At 34.0% G+C, this 20,314-nt stretch overlaps 1 long non-coding RNA gene and 2 pseudogenes across 1 annotated transcript; 2 read left to right on the forward strand and 1 right to left on the reverse strand.

Moving 5' to 3' along the window:
- Positions 1–1,964: 1,964 nt before the first annotated feature.
- On the reverse strand, positions 1,965–17,458 carry LOC120596096 (uncharacterized). Its single transcript, XR_005651081.1, has 2 exons — positions 10,953–17,458; positions 1,965–6,764 (listed from the first exon to the last, which is right to left on the reverse strand). It is a non-coding gene; the product is annotated as an uncharacterized LOC120596096 (long non-coding RNA).
- LOC120596417 (uncharacterized) lies at positions 5,893–6,011 on the forward strand (annotated as a pseudogene).
- A 304-nt stretch (positions 17,459–17,762) lies between the features above and the next one.
- Positions 17,763–17,881, forward strand: LOC120596392 (uncharacterized; annotated as a pseudogene).
- The last annotated feature ends 2,433 nt before the right edge of the window (positions 17,882–20,314 follow it).

Genomic DNA, 20,314 nt, shown 5'->3' on the forward strand with positions numbered 1-20,314 from the left:
GCTCTCATGTTGAATGGGGTTGACCTGTGTGATCAATGGGACACTGTGGAAGTGCAAGCTTCGTACATTATTCACTCAGGTTGGGGTGGGAGATCTGCATGTCATGAGACCACTCAGTCCAATGAAGAGGTCCACTTGGCTAGGTACTAAGGTTTACTTTTGATGCCAGCATTAATTGCAAGGCATGAGCTAGCCACACTGAAAGCAAATCTTCCAACCTCAGTTAGCCTTCAGATGACTGCAACCTTCTGGAGACCCTGAACCAGATCACTCAGCTAAATAAGACACTCTTGGATTCCTGACCCTGTGTAACTGTATGAGATAAAACATGTTTGTTTTAAACTAAGTTTTGGCACCCAGGTAAAGAATGTGGAAAACCTTATAGCACAAGGGTTCACACGGGGCAAATAATGGTGAGATACTTGGAATGTAGTATCTATGGGAAAGCCTTAAATGTTCTCTCAATTTTTAAGAGACATGAAAATTTTATTCTGGAAAGTCTTGTTTAATGTCATCAGTGTTGGAAAGTCTCCTATTTTCCTACATTCCTTCAGAAATTTCTGAGAACTCACACTGCAAAGAAACTTGTGAATGAGGAAAAGCCTTTAATGATGCCTCTTACATTAGGAAATATATAAAAATCCTCACTTGATGCAAAATCTATTAAGTATGTGAATTTCGGAAAAGCTTTGATTCATGTCCTCACTCATGTGAGAACCCATACTGGAGAGGAACCTTAGGAATGTAATCAACGCGAGGATGCCTCAGCTTCAGCTCTGCACTGAGTGGCCACAAAATAATTTATACTGAAAACAAAAAGTATAAATGTTACAATGAACATGGGATTACCTTTATCAGTATCTCATCTTTAGGTTAGGACACCAGATAATTTTTAGTATTTTTGTTTTAGTATAAATATTGATGTCTATAGCTATCCCCTAAAATAAACTTTAAATTACATTAAAAAACCAAACCAACCAACCAACCAAACTGCTAAGTTTGGGGAGTAATTTGTTATGCAGAATACACAAAAAAATTCCCAATACATGTGAAAACGTGTTTGATACAACTCATGAAAATTTTGTCCTGCTATTTTATCTACTGGAATGGGGAAAGCAATTAGACTCTCTTGGTTGTGAACAGCCAAGAAGCTGAAAATAACTGTCATAAGAAGTTATTTTGAAGAGTATCACATGAACCAATCTTTGTAGGGCAGTTGACAATTTTCAACAATGGGGTGTACACATTAAGCCCTAGAGTATATTAAATAATTCATTTTTTAAAAACTGAGGATCAGACCAAGTACCCTGCATCTCCAATAAAGATTATCAATTTATGGTTATAGGTGAGAATCACACAGACACCAAAGAAAAAAACCCCCAAACTCCTGCTCTTTCTCCTTACTACTAGGCACATGCTTAGGTTTTTGAACCATTTCTGCCAATGTAGAAGGCACCCCTATTTCCTACTCCTTTCACTTCAGGTCTGAGTCTAGATAAACAGAACCAACGATCAAACCAGGGAATTATGCCTTCCTAAAACTACTTCTGTACCTCTTAACATACTCCTAGATTTATATGGGTCATATTATATTACATTTAAAACCTCTCGACTGCTAATTATGAAAGGTCTTGCTTTGTTCCTTTTTGCTTATCCAAGGCTTAGCACCTGGACACATGGAAGCTGTTCAGTAACGGATAGCTGGTATATATACTACTATTTATGTCAACATTTTAGTTCCTTCTGCTTCATCATCTTGGAATACATCCTTCTCATACCTCTATTCCTAAAGTCCTGGCTTACTTCAAGTGTCATCGCCAAGATTTTTTTTCTAATTTCTACCTCCTACCCCCAACTGTCACTCCAACCTCATACAAAAATGGAAGTAATTTCTACCTCATCTGAATTCCTACAGATCTTTAAGCTATACTTCTCTCTTCTTACTTTCTGGCATTATACTTGGGTTTTTTTTTTTTTTTTTGCCCACCTAGTCTTTCCTAGCAAACTGTGAACCAAAGCCCAAAATCGGAAACTCCCACAAAAAAATCAAAGTCATTGAATGAATAAAGGGCTTGAGTTCAGGAGTCTCAATCTTCTGTCTCCTCAAATCTGCCTTCTTTTGTTCCTAATATTTGTTACAATGTATTAAATCATTCTTGTGTGTATACGTCTACTACTATACCCTACATTCTCTGAAGGCATCTAGGAAGAACCATCTATTTCCTCCCAAATGCTGTCATCAGCATATTGAAGAGCTACCCAGAATTTTGTACAAGGCTATCAAAGACCTTTATTAATATTCTACCACTTATACGGGCATTCTTTATGGAGAGCTTGCCTTTCAACTAAAAACGAATATTCTTTTCCCCTTTAGTTATGAGATGTATCAATTTTCATGAAAAGTTCAAAGGACAGATGAATAAGGCCTAGTGCAGTAAGACTAATATTAGAAGAAATGAAGCAGCAGGCCTTGTGAAAGCCAAAACACCTTTACTGTTGGCCAGACACTCCCCATTGAATTAAAGTTCATGTTCCTGTTTACTTTAGAGGTGCCCAAACTGTAATACAGAGCCTGCTATTCAGTATCACATGGGAGCTTATTAGAAATGCAGACTCTCAAATGGTAGAGCCACTTTATAAAAGTTTAGCAGTTCCTCAAAACTTTAAAGTTAGCATATGACAGATCTGCTGTACAACACTGCGCTGACAGTTAACAATACTGAAACGTGCACTTAAAAATTTAAGAGGGTAGGTCTCATGTTAAAGTGTTCTTACCGCAATTTTTTAAAGTTACCATATAACAATTCCACACCTAGGAATATTCCTTACAGAAACAAAAACACATCCACACAAAATCCTGTACACAAATGTTCATAGCAGTAGTATTCATTAAACAACCCAAATGTCTACTAACTGATGAATAAACAAAATATGGTATGTCCATGCAATGGAATATTATTCAGCCATAAAAAGGAATGAAGTACCTGATACCTGTTACAACATGGACAAATCCTGAAAACGTCACACTAAGTGAAAAAAGCCAGTTACAGAAGTCCACATAATGTATGATTACATTAATATGAAATGTCCAGGATACGTAAGAAGGAAGATTTGTAGTTGCCAGAGACTTGAGGGCAGTGGTGGTGGTGGTGGTGGGACTGTAAACGTGTACAGGGTTTTTTAGCAAGATGAAAATGTCCTGATTAAGATAGTAGTGATAGTCGCATGCTGAAAAAAAATCCCTATCAAATTGTATACTTTTAAAGAGTGAATTTCATAGAACCGTATTTCAATAAAATTATTTTAAAAAAAGAGAAAAGAAATGCAGATTCTCAGGCTGACCTCACGCCAACTGAATCAAAATCTGCATTTTAACAAGATCCTCAGGTGATTTCATATGAATTTAAGTTTAAGGAGCACTGATCTAGAAGAAATACAGTCAAAAGAGTTTTTTCTGTTAATTTCACTATTCATGGAATAGTTAACTTGATTTTACCAGGGTAGATTTTCTTGTCACAAATGCCTGAGATCAACCATTGTTAAAATGATTTTATAACATCGGATTTTTCCTTTTAAAATTTGCAAAGTTTTAGTACTGGGCGGCACCTTCATTGAGCTAAGAGCAAAGCCTTGGCATGTATATTTTTTAACCCTCAATAGTACTAGGTATATATAACACGTTATTTTCATTAAACTATTAGTTTTGAAGGGGGTAGTAATAATATACATGAAGTGACCAAAAGAGATACACAGCCAGATGGGAAATGAGACCAAAAAAACCCACTCACTTCAGAAAACAGTTTATTAAAGGCCAAATCAAATTTACAGAAATATAAAACAATGGGGAATAGAGGTGCAGAAGCTTCAAATAAACTATGCATACAATAGGAAGCAAATTACCTACCTGGGGTTCTCAGAGCAGTTTTTCTTTACTTCTGCACACAACCTAATCTATTTTTTAAGAATCCTAGGAAAAGTCTCAGCAGTCATATTTTCTCGTGATTTAGCAGCTAAAGAAAATGTCCACATTCCAAAAAAAAAAACAGGGGTGAACCTAACGTACAACAGGTAATGAATATAAAATATAATCATGAGCAGCTCTGCTTCTGTTCAACTTTAAATTCTGTGTGTGCATGCACTCTGTTGGGGGTTGGGGAAAAGATTGTGAGAGGCGAGGTCACCGCCCAAAATGACTGTCTTAAGAGCCTGGAGCTGAAGAAAGGGAGTTTTTGGCTCTGTAATTGGATTATTATTACATCTATAATCTATGTTACTGGAACTTTGTTTTTAAAACTGAATGAAGTTTATTAAGAATTTGGAATGTTTTATGGGTACTCATAGCCACGTACTACATATAAACATCACATCCAAATTGAGTACAGGCTCTGCAATCAGCTTGTCTTGGTTCAAATATTTCGATTATATTTGTACAAACCTGGGCAAGTTAATTAAATGACTTAAAAAAGTGGGCTTCAGTAGTAGCACTTACAGGACAGTTCTAAGGATTAAAAAAAAAATATGTAGAGCTTACAATAGTAGCTCGCACATAGGAAGTGTTTTGTAATTGTCTCACACACACACGCAAGTACATGTGTCCAGATCTTTCAAATAGAATATGTCATATTCAGATTAACATGCTAGAGTGGACTATTAGTGGAGAAATGGAATTAGCCTCGTTTTATTAGATCTTGATTCCCTAAACTGGAACTTCATCTGTATTTTAGCAATAAAAATGAATTTGAGATGATGAACTGCATGCTAGTCCATCTACTACTATATCCTACATTCTCTGAAGCCCACTTTTTTAAGTCATTTAAAAAAGTATCCCAGGGTCCGGCAGTGTCTATTACATAAGTGTGTAATAAATGTGAAACAACTTAACCCTAGTAATTTAAAAATTATCTATAAAACCAACATAGGTGAATGTCAAGAGAGACTTATAAAGACCCATAATTTTACTCTTATTTGACTACATATAATGCAAATGTAGTTCTGGTAGGAACTTTGAAGCATTTCAATTTTTTTCTAATAGATATAGTGAGGGATAAAATTAAAACTCAATTGAAATAATACCTAAGAGTTTACGGCCATGCCACCCTGAACAAACCCGATCTCGTCTGATCTCAGAAGCCAAGCAGGGTCAGGCCTGGTTAGTACTTGGATGGGAGACCGGGTGCAGTAGGTGTAAAAAAAATAATATCTAAGAAAGGATTTCAGCACAAAAACAACAAAAATTTGGCACTCTGTACACGTCAATGAAGTTCCAGCTTAACTTTTGAGAAGTAGAGAAAAAGTTCCACGTTGATTGGAATAACTCCACCTTCTCTACAATACTGAGAACCACACCAAATGGGGGCAAGACTTTTTTGAAGCTCAGAATAAAGAAGCTGTTCATCTTTATTAATAGGGAACAATTGGTTTAAAAATACCTAAGAGTCTTTCTTCAAAACAGACATCTCACTTACCTTTTCAGTATATTTCCTAAAAACATTAAATACAGATGAAAGGCTTATCCGGTTATTTCCATGAACTCAGTTCTTTTCCTCTGACTGTAGTGTTGACACGACAAAGCAGGTTTAGGAATGCTAGAAATGAATTCCTACTTCCCCTTGCATTCTTCAGATTCATTTTCCCCCAAATTTCTGCAATGGTTGGCTTCCATTTCAGCATCAGTCACGAAATCTTGAAGGTCAGACACAGTAAACAGGGAAGGACATAAAATTAAGTGATATGGGTGTAGCTTTGAGTCTCACAACTTTAAAAGGGAAGTCTACTTTAGAGTATGTGGAAATGAATTACATATTCTGTTCTGAAATTCAGCTTAGCTAAGTCAAATATATTAATTTGCTATAGCCTGAAATTGTTTCTTTAATAAATATTAAGTGAAAAAAGATGTAGTTCCATGCCACCCTGAACGTGCCCAATCTCATCTGATCTTGGAAGCTAAGCAGGGCCAGGCCTGGTTAGTATTTGGATGGGAGACCACCTAGGAATACCAGGTGCTGTAGGCATTAAAAAAAAAAAAGATGTAGTTCCCATGAAAGCCAGACATAAGTTTATCAATTTAATATGAGTCTGCATCCTTGATTTATTTTGCAGTATAATGTGTAAATGAAAAATAACTCTAACAAAGGAGGGGGGGTGGAATAATGGCAAATTGTTCTAAGTGATTTTCTAATTTGCCAGTGAAATCTGAAATATTTTATTTACATAGCAGTTAAATCAGGAAAAAGTGAATTTATCTGATTATCATTAGTTCAAACTTTAAATTAAAAGATAAGGCTTATTCCATTCATCTTCCTCGTTATAGGAAATTAGCATTAACTTAGTAAGAAAATACTGAATCATTCATGTGGAATTAAACTGAAAACCAAAACTTTCTACTCTTTAAATAGCAAACAAAATTATTTCTTTCCTATAAATCATTAGATTTGCTGTACTCACACAGACACTTCAACTCCTTTTGACACTTAAAAGTGACAGAAATAGGTCACTACTTTGAGAATGAAAATGAGTGTAGCTACTAGATTAGGGGAACTCTGAGGTTGTCAAAACTTGCTTTTTAGGGAATGTCATCGGTACGCTGTAAGAGTTTGAGCATTCTGACCATATTTATCAGGCAGTTATCCTTGCTGAATGGTCCTGGATTCCGAATAACACTTTCTTTCTTCCTCAATGTACTCATTCCATCACTGGCTCAGCAGTCCGCATTGGAGACCATTTAAAAACGTGCACTTTGCAATAATCATTATCTATCTTAGCAGCTAGAAAGGCAAAACAAAGGTTAGCGTATAAACTACCTTTAGGAACTAGGGCAGAATACCAGTTCATGAATGATAAACATAATGACTATAAGCAATTTAAAAAAAAAAAGTATAATGAACACATCCGGTCTTGAGTTGTTTATAAGAAAACAAAATCCCAAAATGTCTGTTTTTCAAAGTATGGTCAAAGTACCCTCTTTAGCCTCTCTCCTCTCCACTTCTATTTTTGGACTGACATTCCAAAAGTATAAGGAACATAAAATATAATTAGGTGTTCACTAAACAGATAAGCTAGTGAGTTTACTTATACTGCCCAATTAAAAAAACATTGGATGTGATATGCCTTCCATCACAGAAAAATCCACGTATGAAAATTAGACTTAACAATTGCCCCTAATGCCAGATACTAATAGCAAAAGGCAACAAGGACTTATGTTACTTATTCTTCACTTTATAAAGAAAAACAAAGTGAAGTTCAGTTTAAGAAATAAAAGGAATCACCATTTAGGGTGCCCTGAGAAGAAACTGAGTTCGAAAACAAGTTGTGGGAATGTTGGGCTCAATACTTACTAATTTGAAGTTAAAAAACATTCAAAGAGAAGACAAAATGTACATTTAAATTTCTTTTCAAAGCAAGACACTGCTCAAAGCTAATCAATGAGGCAGAGCACTTGTGTTAAACTGTATCTGGAAATAAAGCAAAAATAAAATGTGTAGGGTTGATATGTGTCCTGGATTAGACTTGCTAAACTGAGACAAGAATTTATAATAGACTTCTGCTTTTAGATATCCTGGTTTGTAGTATTTTGTTGCTGTTCTAACAGCCAACCATATTCTTAAATTTCAAAGTTTGTATTTTGAAACTCATCATTTTTCAGGCTTTCATTATGCATTTTCATGGTCTTACCTTCAAGGTCAATTGTGACACCTACACTTCTGAACACCTGTTGGTATTTCAAACCGTCTAATATAATCTAATTTACTTAATCACAGCTTTGCTGACATCTCAATTGCCCATACAGACCCAAATGAGGAGGGGGAAATTCTGAGAAATGTAATCATTATACCTGTTCTAATTATAATGGTTGAAGAGAATAACCTCACGACCTGGATAATCGATTATTTTTTGTTTCTCTTCATGCCTGGTTTATAAATTGACCACTGGACACAAGAAATGGAAGTCCTAGCACCAAGTTTTCACAGGTATTTTCATCATTCAATTGAAGTAAATTCCAAAGATATCAGCTATCCCACATAGAGGTACATATAATCTCACTTCACAGAAATTACTTTGAGCTATTCAGATGTTTCTCTAATGAAGTAAAAATAATCAAGAACCACATTATTTATGCCCTCATGATAATGGCCATATTTGTCTGGTCTACTACAAATCCAGGTGCAGTTTTAAGTCTTACTAAGTCTTTAAAATGTTAATTTCAAATGTATATAATGAGTTAACATTGTTTTATTTAAGCCTGTCCAATATTCAGTGTCTCTGACTGAGGTGGACTCAATAACTTATCTTTCAAAAAAAAAAAGGTACACTTGACTCATATATATTTTGAGTACAGCTGCTGCTGGCTTTGTCCCAGCACCTCCACTCAGTTCTCTTGACTTGGTTCTCAATTCAGGGACAAAGGCAAGAGCAAAACTGAACCTGTAGGCTGAGCCTTGTTAACATGGAGGCAAAGTGCCCACTAACTTTAAAGAGGCAATCTCTTCCAACTTGGAGATACTCTGGACACAGTAGTAAACAAAGGGTCAAGTATGAACTGTGTCCATAAAATAGAGATTTATACAACCTCAGCTCATGAAAATGCATTTTAAAAGAAAATAAAGTGTTTCTTTCAGTTGTGAAATCTTACCTATCAGGAGAATAAGAAACCAGAAAAAAAAAACTTGAGCATAATTTCAATTTCTTTCTATATATACTTTCCTGACAATCTAAAGCTATTAAAATGCCCTTCATCAAGCCTTATCCTATCCACTGCCTGACTGATGATGGTGAAGGTAATCAGACTCATGATTTATAGATTTTTCTTTCCTTTGACGATGCTGTTGCTCTTGGAATGAATGCCATGAGAGTCATTTTTGCTAGCCGGATACAAAGCATCTGTTGCAAATTTGTGTCTCCAGCTCGCTTCCCATCCATTTCCAACTGCATGCTTAAGGAACAAAAAACTCATTTCATGTTTTAAGTGAACCACATAGAAAATAAGACTACAAACTACTTCATACTTTGTATCATCTCCTGCCTTCCTAATGCTGACCCCACTTTACTCCCTGCAACCTCTTTATTTTTTTTCCGAGAAAAATATCTTTCCTGTGTAATTCTCTTCTCTCACTATTTATGCCCCACCCACCCACCCCCTACTTTCTTTTGAAAAAGGCATTGAGCTAAGCTCCTGGAAATTTTGGGAAAGATGTGTGTTGAAACTAGGGACAGATCTGTAGTAAAAGTACATATTATTTTGGATATAAATTATCACCCAAAGGGTCATATTAAAGGGGCTGCAAACAGTTTCTGATTTGCACCCTCTTCCCTTTGGTTCTAAGAGTAAACCTTCGAAATCATGGTCACTGACAGATTGTCAAGGATGGAGTGAATGGAGGTTATCTGCAAGAGAATGACTCCACCTTCACCCCTTAGGTAGAGACTGGGGCGCACTGACAGGAGCTGCTGCAGTTTCATGAGTTAAAGGACATATAGTCTAACCCAACCTTCAAAAAAAAAAAGATATCCCAAATGCATCTTTTAATCATTGGCAAATGAGTTATTGTGCTCCCTTTCATGAAAAGACTAACACAGGCACTCAAATACTATCATACATAGCTCCATTAATAAAGCCCTCATTTTCCAGGTAACTTTCAGGTAGCTTTTTTAAAAATGCCAAAGCAAAGAAGAAAAGTTAGAAAATTTAGATTTGAATGGATTTTGCCAGTGACTGTAATGTGACCTGGACTGTCAATTTAAAAAGTAGACTTATTTCCAAATGTCAACAGCCACATATGTTTCTCCTTCTTTTATGAAATAGGTCCATTCCTTAGTCAAAAGTTTATTCAGTCAAAATCCACTGAATAAACTTTTTATATACCAGATGAATTTTCTTACAATAAAGTAATTTTGAAGATGCCTTACAATCTTTATTTCTGATTGCTCTCAACCACTTTCTCCTTCCTTCCACTATTTTTTTTTTTCTTAAATTCTACCTGTAATCTTGGGTGAATTCCCAGTTTCATCTTGCTAAGTAAATTAGTTTACTATAAATGAGATGTAAAATGTGGAATATTTTTAATATATTTTTCCTAAATCGCTTCTAGATTGCCAGAGCCTTATTTTTAACAATTTGACTATAAAGACAAAGTAGAAAAACAGTATATTATACATATGCAGAAACTTGTGTCCTTACTTTGTAGAAGAATCTAGTCTTTTTCATTCACTATGAAATTTTACTCTAGGTAAATGGGAGTTTAAGCAAACTTAAATCCAAGTTAAAAAAAAATTGCAGATATCGTTTTCAAAGAACACCTGTTTAATAGAAAAATAACTGAACATTTTTGGTGTCACTAAATTAACTTTAAAATTGAAAACTGTGTGGCATATATTGCTTCTATATTAAAATAATGTTTTAAAGCAAGTTTAAAACATTATTAAACATTACTAAAGCAAATAAAGGAATAAATCATTTCCAAGGTTTTTTGGTCTTCTACAACTTCTAGTCATAAAAAAAGAACTTACAGGGACATGCAGATTTCAATTTGGCTTACCTGGCTTATGTATGTGACAGATATAATATGGGGTTTATAGCGAATGAAGGTAAGAAAGCATTTGGGACAAAGCAGCAATAAGGCTTGATTCTGATAAATCTAAGTAAGATGTGTTTTAGGTTAATATTTGCTATTTACTTTACGATTAAGTAATTCAAATCCTGCATTAAATTTCACATAGAGGGAAAATACTTTAAAGTCCTAAGTATTTCCTAATGTTAACATGAGACCACTTTTAACCTTAAGGAGTAAAAGAATTGATATTATGTTTATAAAATTAAAGAGAATCAAAATTCATAATCGTTTTGATAAAACCTATACCACTTGTTTTGTAAATAATTTTTAGACTATGGCCAAATATAAAACTAAAACGATTTCATAACCCTAATGTTAGAAAATGTTCCATATTATACTTTTTACCTATGTCCTTCTTCAAGTCTGAGTGCTCCAATACATGCTAGTGAAAAAGAAAAGATCAAAATTAGCATTTGCACACGATTTTTAGTTAATATTGCAAAAAGAATCACCAAGAAAAAAAGGCCAGAATAAAAACCTCGAATATGTGACTAAATGAGAAATCCTTGAGACATACAAAATCAAACTGTATTATTACTTACCAAAACTCTACACCATCTCCTGATAAATATCCAGGAAAAAATGTGGGAGATCTAAAATGTATCCTAAACGGGCAGAAAGAATACTTTAATAGCCCTCCCCCTAAATAACATAATTTAAAATGAAAAAATTTATGACAAGATATAAGTCAATGGAGTATAATTATTTTGACGTCTTTTACAAAATTTCTAAACTCACAAATAAATCTCGTTTTCTGTTCCTAAGGATGGGAAAATCCTTTGAAAAGGAATAAAGTAAAAAAAAAAAAAAGGAAAGCAAAGCAAATATAGGAGGGAAAATCCAACACAGAACATGGGGTAGAGGGAAGGAAGTTGAAGGGAAGAGAGAGAGGAAGAAAACAAAAACAACAACAAAAAGAAATAAAAATCCTTTCTGTATAATACTCTAGGGCTCTATTTTTGAACAGACCAGTTTAGTATTTGAATCATGGCTCAACTACAAAACATTCCTGCACCTCAGTGTCTTTATCTATACTGAAGTTGTGAAGATAAAAGAATTGAAAAGCACTTTAAACGGCACTCAACACATACTAAACAATTAACAAATGCTAGCTATTAGCATTAAACACAGAGGACATAATTCAGTTAAATATTTTTTTGTGGGCTATAACTTTTATTTTTGCAAGGGCAAAAGCAGGGATCTTCCTGGCAGGCATGCTGAATGGCTGAAATTTTGAGTCTAGATTATGATGTTGTATCTAATCTTTAACTTTCAGAATAGCTTAAGGTAAATTCTTTAGCATGTTATCTTTACATAGAAGTAACTGACTCAAATATAAGATAGTAGGTCTCTTCTTACCTGGCCTTAATTATTACTATTAATATTAGAAAGAATGGAAAGCGGTATATATATATACCCTTTATATACAGTTCATCTGCATGCTAAATGATAGCTGTGGGGATAATCAAAGTGACCAGATTATACTTAGAAGTATAAAACCAACCTAACTTCTTCTATTCCTTTCCTCTACAAAACTGAAGTTTTTTACAGTGCTAAGGGTAGGGTAATGGCATACAATAGCAAATTAAGTTTTACAAATTTAAACCTTATGTTCTAAAATAAACCTTGTTCTTTTTAGCTTGTAATTCAAAACTCCCCACAATAAGTCTAACTTAAAAAAATGCTTTGTTGCTAGCTATAAAAAGCTAAATGTATATTTCTTAAGATAAAAGTGGAAAAAAGTTCTTAGTTTAATACTTGCTATATTAAACTATCTGTACACCCTGGCTGTCACCCAATCTTTCCGGGTGTCAGTTTTTCTACTGGTAAAATAGAGATACTACTTACTATCTAACTCAGGAGTTATTGTGAATATTAAAGCTAATATAAAGCACCTAGTTTCATGTCTGGCACACAGTAGAAACTCAATGAATGGGAGCTATTCCTTGATTGACTCATGTGAGGGGGGTTAAACTAGACTGATCAAGTCCAAGGTCGAAATATCAAGAAGCCTTTCTTCTGTACCTTTAACTTCCCCTGGAAGAGAGAACTAGAGCATAGCTGTCATAAGGCAGGTCTAACAGACTTTGTCTAAGGGAGTTTACCACCATGATTGAAGTACTCTTTAAACAATTTCACCCATAATATGAATACAGATACACATATACAGCAATATGGACATATACCACAAAAACATTATAGTACCTTTGCTTTCAGAAAACACAACAGCACGAATCCTCCTGTCCAATTTTTAGGCCAGGACTGGCCACCTAAGTTGTTTTTCTGTTTGGTCCGTGTACCTGCAATAAGTGGGATTTTGACTACTCTGAAGAAATTGCTCTGTAATAGTCAAAAGCAGAGACTCTTCTGATGTTCCCTTTGAGTCACTGGATTCAGCCTTAAAACCTGACTATACACTCTCATCCCAAATGGCTAGTTTTGACACTTCTGCATTTTCTACTTAGAGATTTAGTTAGCCATAGCATCTAGATAGTAAGGTTCAGTACAATTTTGTTGTCAAACTACCACTTAAGTAATTCTAAATGTTCCTTGAAATGGCCAATGGTTAGTCTAGAAATCATTTTGCATATGGCAATTCTGATAACTCAAGCATATATCCTGTTATTTCATGAATAATGTCACATTCTAATCCCCATCTCTTAGGAAAATGAAATAATCTTCTCAAGTAATTGTTACAAAGTAATGAGTTAAAGCAAGATAGACAAAGACAGTATAACTTTCCTAAGGCTGACAGTAAGGTTTTATTAAATAGAGTCGCAGTCAAATTGGGAAAAGAATAAAAGGTCTGTAAAGATGCCAGGGAAGTATATAAGTTTTCCAATCAGCTGAAGTACTAAGTACAAGTTCTTATGGCTTGTCTGGTATTTTCTTCTACACTGGTTCCAAGTCATTCTCCTTGTAAGATTAAGAACTGCCACCCATAGACAGTAGATTAGTGACTAGAGAATTAAGGGAAAGATTGCAGAAAAAGAATCGGTGTGACTTGATTAACAGAAAACCCAACAAAACTATTAAGACTGCAACCTGCAGGATCAAGAGGTGCTCTCAAGCACATAAATTTCTTTCATAGGTCTAAGGTTTTGCTTTGCCAGATGTTCCCCCTTGTATCCAGTGCCAGTAATGCCAGAAAAACATGTACTCATTATAAATGTTTGTTAAATAAATGCATGCTAGTAAATTGTTTTTCAACATTATCAAGTTTGTGATCTGGAGGTACACACGAGATGAGAGAAAGACTGGAGTTAGAGACATGATTTGGGAGGATATAAAATCCAGCAAGCTCTAACAGTGGTAGAAATTCCTAAAGAAGAATAAAAGATATGGGAAGGGGGCATTACAGGGGACAAGGAAATTGTGGTTCAGAGCCAGGAAAGCTAGAAAAGTTTTAAAGGTTTATGTAATTGTATCAAAAATAACAAAAAGATCAAGATTAATAATCAGAAGAAAAAAAGCCTGATGATCATTGCTGCCATTAGTACACTGGCTTTGACTGAACAGCAATTAAAATGCACTGCAATTAAGAATCTCCTAGGCAGAAGACAGAAGGAAGCCCAGAGCAACAGAGGACACCTTGGTTTGTCAGGTATCTATTTGGATTTCTGAAGTTGATCTTGGTGCTGAGTATCACCAGAGCCAGCCTGATTAATAACTTCCAGGCCATTAAGTAAGCCCCAGTTCTAATAATATTCAACTGTTTATTCACCAGTCATGCACACGTGCACGTTATGAGTATGCTGTTACTATCAGAGAACATTTTCCCAAAATTAACAGGCAATCAGGATGCCATTTAAGTTTACTCGTGCATGCTATAGGTTTCTTTCTTCAGGAATAATAATGAGTGAAAAAACTAAGTTCTGGTTCTGCTCTATCTTTATTTTACGACCCTAGCCTAAGTAAATCATGTGAGTAACACAGTGAAATGGGAACAGCAACTCTCCCCTTCAAAAACATATGCAAACAGATAACTAAGGATAATCAGAAAGATGTAAAAAATTAAATTAACGCTACACAGAACCATGGTTATGTATGCACCCAAGCATACTTCATGGCCTCTGGTAGCCACTTCAAAGACATAAAAGAAATCTAGGAAAGGTACATAATAGGGTAACTAAAAAGTGTTTATAAAAATAAAGTGGTTTTAACCTTCAAAGAGTAAGAACTCCAATCTGGAGAGTTAAGACAATAAAATTGAATTCTGTGCAAAATCCTAATGACTGCACATAAAACATCATGGCCTGGCTCTATTTTATTAAAAGTAATTTAAAACAAATCTTGAAACACTCTAGAAGATGTTTTAAAACTAGTAAAAGGAAATCTCATAAGATTTTTAGTAAATTTATGACAAAGTCACAAGTACAAAAATAGACTGAAAAACTGAAAATGGGTTTGAGGAGGGCATTGTTGAATTAATGAGACTACACTAGTAGCACATTGCAAAACAAGTTTTTGAGCTATTCAGAGGCCATCACTGATCTTACTATCATAACACAAAATAATTTTTATGCTCTTATTTCTCAAAAACTAGTCTTTGAACCCACCTATAGTTCTGAGCCGAGGAAACCACTAGTCTAACCAACTCATTAGTAGTATCCCAGTTATTCAGTATTTTGAAGAAGCCTAATGACATTTGCCTGATTAAGATTGCACTGAACAAATAAGATCTAGAAGGCAGTACAGAGTGGTGGTTAAATGCGAGCTATGGTATCATACCCACCTGGGTTCAGTACCAGATTTGCCACTTCTCGTTAGGCCTTGGTTGAAATTATCTGTCTTGGTTTCCACATTTATACTTATTTTCAGGGTTAGTAAATAAGTTTAAACAACTTAATGATATCTCATTGGAAATATTCAGTATTAGCTCTTCTGTCAAATTTGTTTTTGACTGAAATTATAACCAGTTCAATGTGTTAACTTCAGTTCTCTCTTGCTGACTAAAAGTTGGCAGTTATAAGGCCTTAAAATTTAAGAAAGAAAATGTTCATGGATGAAAAATAATACAGAGAAGTAAAAAGGTTGAAAGCCTCTAGGTTAAAACTTGTATTCTTATAAAACATGTAGTCATGAGTTTTGTCTGAAAAAGAGCTATTATCATCTATCTTTTCTTTCTAAATCACACTAGCAGTCACTCCTATCAAATATATTTATGTCCTATAATACTGCTTACATAATGGAATATGAAGCAGTTTGACCACATAAGGAATCTTAAGAATTATAGGTAATGAAGAAAAAAGTTATGTTTAGTAAATCTATTCCATTTTCAGAAAGCAACATCTGTATGTGTTTATCTTCAGGGAGGAAAGAAATGTTTCAAAGAACTGTTCATCAATCCAACCTTGACCAGGGATTTCTCATTTAAAGGCTTTAAAGTTTTCAGTAATGGAAAAATAGATAAAAATATAAGAAACCTACCTTCACATTTGTTCTTTCAGATTCATAGTTACCCAATCTTTACATTTTTATAATTAGAATTTGAACTGTATAGGTGAAAATTATTAAAATGAAGTTACTTTGATCATATCCAGTAGACGCTAAATTTTAGTTAGCTAAAAAGTCACTTTATAAACTTCTGCTCTCTAGAAGTAATCTAAATCATATACATCATTCATGTATATGATTACCTTTCAAACTTCTAATGATTCTGAAAGAATGTTTTTGATGATTACCACACTACTATTCATAAATCTATTATTACCTTCTGGAATCTTCTCTAAATTCTTTGAGGATAATGATTATGATTTAACTAATTCTGTATTCCTAACTCCTGAAACATAAATCACTCCATGGCTACAAAATTAATGGACGACATCAATTATCAATGTTAGGTACAGACTAGACTTAACCTTTTCAATAAATGGCTGACTTTTGGTGATTGTCTAGATTTGGCTGATGATGTGCAAGGTCAATTCACTTACTGATATCCCTTCCTAAGCATTAATAGGTTGATCAAGATGTTACTGTACTTTCTGAAAGGAAAAAGTTAATTACCTTTAAAATACTTCTCAAGGACAAAATCTAGGATAGGAATTTTTGGTAATTCCTTTCATCATATTGAAAGCTCACACTGTGGAGAAATAAACTAGTAACTGTCATAAGAACTTATTGTTGCTGTGACCCATTTTCCAGATTAAAATATAAAGAGACACTACAACTGTTACACGAATATTATTTAAAAAGTAATGATAATTACTTTTTAGAAAATATTAATCTTTTATTAATATTTCACATCGATTATCTCCCTCTGGCCAAACAAAACCAACCTTGTGAAAATTTTGTTAGAGAGAGCTAGTTTCCTTAGAGCTAGAACTACTGATCAGTTATAAACTCAAAAGAAATGACTTGAGAGCTTAGGCATGGTAAATAATAAGCCTTCAACTCCTTCCTAATACGTCATCTTATCACTATCAAGGTGACCTTAAATTCAGGACTGGTGAGTACTGAGAATCCCTGATTGTATTCTGAAATACCCTTTACTTAAGCAATGGACCTAATTACACAGAATTCTAAAAGGAAGATATTATTATAGTCCTTAAGAATAGACTTTAAACAAAAATACTGATGTCTGTTGACCTATATGTTGTTTTCTATATGGCTTGGATTTTCATGAACTAGAATACCAGAAAAGAAAAAGATACCATGAATAATTTAAAGGATTATTTTTTTTAAAAAATGCCTTAAGACTACCTTCCATTCTGTTTCAGGGAAGATAACATTTTCTGTAAGAGTGCATAAGGAAAGTAGGTTCTCCACACCAATTTTAGGGCTGAGAATACTGGCTTCTTTTTGTGTAATTCTGCATCTCTCTCTTTCTTTCTCTGTCACACACACACACACACACATCCTTTCTCCCAGCCTCTCTCTCTCTCTCAGGTCTGATAAATGAAGCCCTTTAACAAACTCTTCCACCATGTCCTTGAAACATGCAGAGGGCTGAAATAAAATATTAAATGATGTGGATGGCTTAATCTACCAATGCTTTAAAAATGTTTAAACACTAATGAACTCAGAAATGAAGATAAATTTGTGTTTAGTCAATAAAATATGTAGAAATGAAAATTTTAATTTTTAAGTAATTTGGAAAGTGCCACCCCCTTCCAAATCAAGTATGAGCATACTTAAGTTAAAAAATGGCTTTAAGTTTACGGCCATGCCACCCTGAACAAGCCTGATCCCATTTGATCTCGGAAACTAAGCAGGATTGGGCCTGGTCAGCACTTGGATGAGAGACCGCCTAGGAAGACCAGGTGCTGTAGATGTTAAAAAAAAAAAAAAATGGCTTTAAGAGTCAAATCCAACGATAACTGGACCTACATTTTGATAAATGGAAGGAACACAAGTGACAAATTGAACTATCAACACGCACACACACAAATACTTTAGCAATCCACTTTAATCCAGAAAAAAATATTTTAAATTCAAATTAGGTTGGCTTCATTTCAAACATAACTTATTAAAGAGCTTTAAAGTAAACATAAAATTTAACATTTAATTCTAAGCTCACATTATCAGGCCTATTTCTAATCTAGTAGTTAAGCGTATACACTAAAGTCAAGAAGAACAGGATTTGAATCCTGGCTTTGCCACTGTATAGACAGGAGACCACTAGCAATTATATATCAAATGACAAACTCAATCTCTGAGTTCCTAATATGTAAAGAAGGGAAAATACAACCTACCGTATGGGGTTGATGATTACATGATACACAGAATGTGAAGTGATAACTTAGCACAGCCTTGTGCATAATACACTAGTTAGTTAGTAGGTATTATTAACCTACCATAAAAAAGGCTTGGCTTAAGGAAATAGCAGAGCATTTGTTTTCCATGCTTTACCTATAATATTATTGTTTTTCAAATTAAAGTTTTAGCACTGAAAATCAGATACTTTATCACAGTTATCAGGGACTACCTTCTAGCTTCTTTATATAAAAATGGATACATCTGCCATTTCTATTCTTCAAAAGGTTTTCCCATCTTTTGATCTTAATCCAGAAATTATTCTTAATCATCTTCAATGATTTTCCACCTGAATCTGCTTTGGCTTTTTACCACCCAAGATTTAGTTTGATCTAATTAATGAATATTCAAAAATCTTTTTTTTTGCAAAGTTAGATTTCAAAAAACAAAAACAAAACAAAACCACAAGTATTTTTAGTAACTTATTAACCTTTCCTTTCTGAGTTTTCAGAAGTTATTTTAACTTCTATGACTCTTGTAACCTGTTTTACTGATCTAATTCCTAAATAAACATGCCATGACATTTCCTCAATAATCTAATCTTTTTTTGCTTTTCTCTCCCTATTGTTATTTTCCACCAATTCCCTAAAACTATTAAAACCTGTTTTTCTAAATTCATTTCATTTTCTTGCAGACTGTGCTCCTAACCTTTCCTTGGGATCCTAAACACTATAAACTTTTGTGGTGGCCTTTACCAAAGTTTTTATATTCAACTTGATCCAATTAGACCACCCAGATCCTGCAAATTATTGCAAACATCTGCTGTTGGTATCTTTTTTACTAAGGTCTACTCTCTGAAATTCCCCCAAAATGTGAAATAATCAATCTATGACCCTGCCACTCCAAGAACAGTCAGAAGCTTGTTAGAAATGCAAACTATTGCCCCATCTACTGAATCAGACTGCATTTTAATAGAATCTCCAGGGGTTCCCACCCACATTAAAGGGTGAGAAAAAGTGGTGAATTGTGACCTAAACACTTTAACTAGAAAATTTAAATAATCACCATTAGTTATTTAAAAATTATTTTGATAAATGCAACAAATGGTCTCATTTATCTTTTTTCCTCCATGTTGTGGGAAGTCAAAAATGACATTACAACTAACAAGCATACTACATTAATCTTCATGACTGAAACGGAAGTTCAATAACAATATTTATTATTGGTTGTATTTAAATAGATCAAATTGTTATCCACACCAACTCAACATAGTTTATATTTAAGTATGATAATAATCTGGTAAGGTTCTACCTCTTAACAGGAAGCATGAAAAGTTTCAATATGACAAAACAATACTAAACATGAACTATACCTAACAAAAATATTTAGTTATATCATAACTTGTCAGAAGTACCCAAGTCCTTCTGACCAAACCAATTCAAGCACTTGAACCGCAAAATATATAAACACTGTCACAGGTTCGAATAAAAACATAATTTGCTGATACTTTGATCAATAAATTTTTCAAAATAGTGATTTAACTGATAAAAAGTTATTAGCCTTTTAAAATATATAACCTCTGCTTAATCTATAAAAACCTGGGCAACTGAAATTTGCAGATTTAAAGGATTCCTGACTGTGAGATTAATCCCCCAAGAACACCTGTATAGGAATGTCTGTCTCCAAATTCTATTAAAAAGTGCTCAATATGGTATATGAGATCTTCAATAATGTAATATTTTCATATGTAAGGAAATAGCTTCCTCTTTATATATTTGAAAACTGAGGTGGAACTTTTTTTTGCCACTTATTTTAGCTGACAGTATTGATCTTCACCTTTAACCCTGTAGAAAAGAATTTTAAAGTGAACAAACTTCACATTTTAAAAGGCATCACTAAGTTGTATAATTTTATGACTAAGTTAACCTCTTGTCCTCTTAATAAATGGACAGCTAGGCTTAAAAATCACCCTTTGAGAATTTTAAGTAAATAGTTGAATAAAACACTACTCT

Source organism: Pteropus medius, unplaced genomic scaffold (assembly GCF_902729225.1).
Source record: "Pteropus medius unplaced genomic scaffold, Ma_sr-lr_union100, whole genome shotgun sequence".
NCBI classification, from domain to species: domain Eukaryota; kingdom Metazoa; phylum Chordata; class Mammalia; order Chiroptera; family Pteropodidae; genus Pteropus; species Pteropus medius.